Here is a 5000-nt window from a genome sequence, read left to right on the forward strand (position 1 = left end):
GCAAAAACGCCCAAAACCAGCCCATTCCAGTGCCTATCCGGGGAAAACGCCCAAAGCATGCCCATTCCTTAGCCTATCCAGGCAAAAACGCCCAAAACCAGCACATTCCAGTGCCTATCCGGGCAAAAACGCCCTAAGCCTGCGCATTCCAGCGCCCCGCAGCATGCCACCCTCCTATAGGGTTTGCGCAACCAACCCGCCTAACCACCAGTGGCAACCAAAGGTGCTGTTAGCGACGACTTCTGAAGACGCAACGAGACGCGACGGGTTTGCGCCCAGACGCGACGAGGCGATGCGGGATCTGCGCCCAACCGTGCCTACACCCGCCGACTTGATGCGGGAGCTGCTGGCCCAAGCATGCCTAGCGTGCAAGGCCTGCGTGCAAGGCTAGTGTGCAAGGCTCGTGGGCAAGGCTAGTGCGCAAGGCTAGTGCCCAAGGTCTGTGTGCAAGGCTAGTGCCCAAGGCTAGTGAGCATGGCCTGTGTGCAAGGCTAGTGTGCAAGGCTTGTATGCAAGGCTAGTGTGCAAGGCTGGTGTGCAAGGCTTGTGGGCAAGGCTGGTGCGCAAGGCTAGTTCCCAAGGGTTGTGTGCAAGGCTAGTGCCCAAGGCAAGTGCGCAAGGCTCGTGCCCAAAGCTAGTGCGCAAGGCTTGTGTGCAAGGCTACTGCGATGGGCCAGTGCCCAAGGCTTGTGAGCAAGGCTTGTATGCATGGCTTGTGTGCAAGGCTAGCGTCCAAGGCTTGTGCGCATGGCTTGTGCGCAAGGCTTGTGTCCAAGGCTTTTGTGCAAGGCTCGTGCGCAAGGCTAGTGTGCAAGGCTTGTGCGCATTGGCAGGTAGCCCACCAGCATGCACGATCCAAATGCCACTCACGCGACAACACGGTGCCAAGCCGGGCATGGTGTGCACTCAAAACCAATCAACGGACAGAGGTCATGCGTCATGGGGGGGATCTAGCAAGGCCATGGGGAAGGTCATGGAGGACCTTGGAAGCAAGCGCAAGACGAGAGCGAATCGAACAAGGGGCCAGGACGGGGCCTTGTGCCCATGGTCTTCGCAAGACAGCGTCCAAGGCACCCGAAAGCCCAAGGGAACCCAAACCCGGCCGACACTTGCAATCGCACATGCTCTCTGCAACACACCATCAATGCCGCCCAACGGGGCCAGCACGAGCAGTCCTCCGCGGTCCCCTGGCCCTGCGCACGTTTGTCTTCGAAACCGAGCATCAATGCCACAGAAAGTGCCGGGGCGCCAGCTGGAGCCATCATCCGCGTTGCCATGGCTCGCTTGGCCTTGGCTTGCCAGGCCCCGACACGAGCAATCGCGCATTTTCTTTGCAACCGACCATCAATGCCGCCCAACGGGGCCAGCACGAGCAGTCATCCGCGGTCCCCTGGCCCTGCGCACGTTTGTCTTTGAAACCGAGCATCAATGCCACAGAAAGTGCCGGGGCGCCAGCTGGAGCCATCATCCGACGTGCCATGGCTCTGGTCCCATGGTCTTCGCAACCGAGCATTCGTGACACCCGCGGGGCCAGGACACCAACCCTTCCGACACGAGCATTCGCGCATGTTCTTTGGCCACACAACGGCGCCAGCACGAGCAAAATCATCCGCGGTGCGGTGGCCTTGCACGGCCTTTTGTCTTTGGAACCAACCATCAGTGCCACGGGAAGTGCCGGAGTCCCGGCATCCGCGGTGCCAAGTCATTGCGCCCTTGGTCTCTGCAGCGGGGCATGCCGGGCACTCCCAACCATTGCAAGCAAGCAAGCAAGCAAGAAAGAAAGTAAGTAAGTAAGTATTACATATAGGGGCGGGACATGCGGGGAGATCTGCGAAACGTGCATTACGGGGCACACGCGTACCTACCGGGGCATACCGACCCCTATTGGGGCACACGTGTGCATATCGGGGCATACCGGGCCTATCGGGGCACACGCGTACATACCGGGGCATACCGAGCCCTACTGGGGCACACGTGCGCATATCGGGGCGTACCAAGCCTATCGGGGCATACGCATGTATCCCAAGGCATACCGAGTCAATCCGGGCATACGCGTTCATACCGGGGCGTAACGGGCCTATCGGGGCATACTTGGGCATATCCGGGCAAAAAATGCCCAAAACTTGCGCAACCTTGGCAACCGTGGTCCATTCCTCTCTATATGCCTAGCCTTGCCAACCGTGGTCCATTCCTCACTATATGCCATGGCCTTGTGCCCATGGTCTTCCCAAGACAGCGTCCAAGGCCCCCGGAAGGCCAAGGGAGCCCAACCCAGCAATGCCCTGCTATGGCAAGCCAAGGCCAAGCATTCCGGTGCCTATCCGGGCAAAAATGCAATTCCTCTCTATATGCCTAGCCTTGGCAACCGTGGTCCATTCCCCACCATATGCCATGGCCTTGTGCCCATGGTCTTCCCAAGACAGTGTCCAAGGCGCCCGGAAGGCCAAGGGAGCCCAACCCAGCAATGCCCTGCTTTGGCAAGCCAAGGCCAAGCATTCCGGTGCCTAACCTTGGCAACCGTGGTCCTTTCCTCACCATATGCCATGGCCTTGTGCCCATGGTCTTCGCAAGACATCGTCCAAGGCGCCCAAAAGGCCAAGGGAGCCCAACCCAGCAATGCCTTGCTAGGACAAGCCAAGGCCAAGCATTCCGGTGCCTATCCGGGCAAAAACGCCCAAAGCATGCCCATTCCTTAGCCTATCCAGGCAAAAACGCCCAAAATCTGCACATTCTAGTGCCTATCCGGGCAAAAACGCCCACCAGCATGCCACCCTCCTATAGGGTTTGCGCAACCAACCAGCCTAACCACCAGTGGCAACCAAAGGTGCTGTTAGCGACGACTTCTGAAGACGCAACGAGACGCGACGTGTTTGCGCCCAGACGCGACGAGACGATGCGGGATCTGCGCCCAAGAATGCCTAGACCCGTCGACTTGATGCGGGATCAGCTCGCCCAAGCATGCCTAGTGTGCAAGGCCTGTGTGCAAGGCTAGTGTCCAAGGCTAGTGTGCAAGGCTCATGTGGAACGCTAGTGCGCAAGGCTAGTGCCCAAGGCTTGTGTGCCAGGCCCGTGTGCAAGGCTAGTGTCCAGGGCTTGTGTGCATTGCTTGAGTGCAAGGCTTGTGTGCATTGCTCGAGTGCATGGCTTGTGTGCAAGGGTTGTGCGCAAGGCTAGTGTGCGGGGCTTGTGCGCATGGCTAATGTGCACGGCTTGTGTGCATGGCTACCGTGCAAGGCTAGTTTGCATGGCTAGGGTGCAAGGCTCGCATGCGAGGCTAGTGTGCAAGGCTGCGTGCAAGGGAAGCGTGCAGGGCGAGTGTGCGAGGCCACTGTGCACGGCGCCAGCACTAGCGAGCCATCATCCGCGTTGCCATGGCTCGCTTGGCCTTGGCTTGCCAGGCCCCGACACGAGCAATCGCGCATTTTCTTTGCAACCGACCATCAATGCCGCCCAACGGGGCCAGCACGAGCAGTCATCCGCGGTCCCCTGGCCCTGCGCACGTTTGTCTTTGAAACCGAGCATCAATGCCACAGAAAGTGCCGGGGCGCCAGCTGGAGCCATCATCCGACGTGCCATGGCTCGCTTGGCCTTGGCTTGCCGGGCCCCGACACGAGCAATCGCGCATTTTCTTTGCAACCGACCATCAATGCCGCCCAACGGGGCCAGCACGAGCAGTCATCCGCGGTCCCCTGGCACTGCGCACGTTTGTCTTTGAAACCGAGCATCAATGCCACAGAAAGTGCCGGGGCGCCAGCTGGAGCCATCATCCGACGTGCCATGGCTCTGGTCCCATGGTCTTCGCAACCGAGCATTCGTGACACCCGCGGGGCCAGGACACCAACCCTTCCGACACGAGCATTCGCGCATGTTCTTTGGCCACACAACGGCGCCAGCACGAGCAAAATCATCCGCGGTGCGGTGGCCTTGCACGGCCTTTTGTCTTTGGAACCAACCATCAGTGCCACGGGAAGTGCCGGAGTCCCGGCATCCGCGGTGCCAAGTCATTGCGCCCTTGGTCTCTGCAGCGGGGCATGCCGGGCACTCCCAACCATTGCAAGCAAGCAAGCAAGCAAGAAAGAAAGTAAGTAAGTAAGTATTACATATAGGGGCGGGACATGCGGGGAGATCTGCGAAACGTGCATTACGGGGCACACGCGTACCTACCGGGGCATACCGACCCCTATTGGGGCACACGTGTGCATATCGGGGCATACCGGGCCTATCAGGGCATACCGGGCCTATCGGGGCACACGCGTACATACCGGGGCATACCGAGCCCTACTGGGGCACACGTGCGCATATCGGGGCGTACCAAGCCTATCGGGGCATACGCATGTATCCCAAGGCATACCGAGTCTATCCGGGCATACGCGTTCATACCGGGGCGTAACGGGCCTATCGGGGCATACTTGGGCATATCCGGGCAAAAAATGCCCAAAACTTGCGCAACCTTGGCAACCGTGGTCCATTCCTCTCTATATGCCTAGCCTTGCCAACCGTGGTCCATTCCTCACTATATGCCATGGCCTTGTGCCCATGGTCTTCCCAAGACAGCGTCCAAGGCCCCCGGAAGGCCAAGGGAGCCCAACCCAGCAATGCCCTGCTATGGCAAGCCAAGGCCAAGCATTCCGGTGCCTATCCGGGCAAAAATGCGATTCCTCTCTATATGCCTAGCCTTGGCAACCGTGGTCCATTCCCCACCATATGCCATGGCCTTGTGCCCATGGTCTTCCCAAGACAGTGTCCAAGGCGCCCGGAAGGCCAAGGGAGCCCAACCCAGCAATGCCCTGCTTTGGCAAGCCAAGGCCAAGCATTCCGGTGCCTAACCTTGGCAACCGTGGTCCTTTCCTCACCATATGCCATGGCCTTGTGCCCATGGTCTTCGCAAGACATCGTCCAAGGCGCCCAAAAGGCCAAGGGAGCCCAACCCAGCAATGCCCTGCTAGGGCAAGCCAAGGCCAAGCATTCCGGTGCCTAACCTTGGCAACCGTGGTCCTTTC

This window comes from Tasmannia lanceolata, unplaced genomic scaffold, assembly GCF_043159265.1.
Source record: "Tasmannia lanceolata isolate RefF3 unplaced genomic scaffold, GAP_Taslan_0.1 ptg000194l, whole genome shotgun sequence".
NCBI classification, from domain to species: Eukaryota; Viridiplantae; Streptophyta; class Magnoliopsida; order Canellales; family Winteraceae; genus Tasmannia; species Tasmannia lanceolata.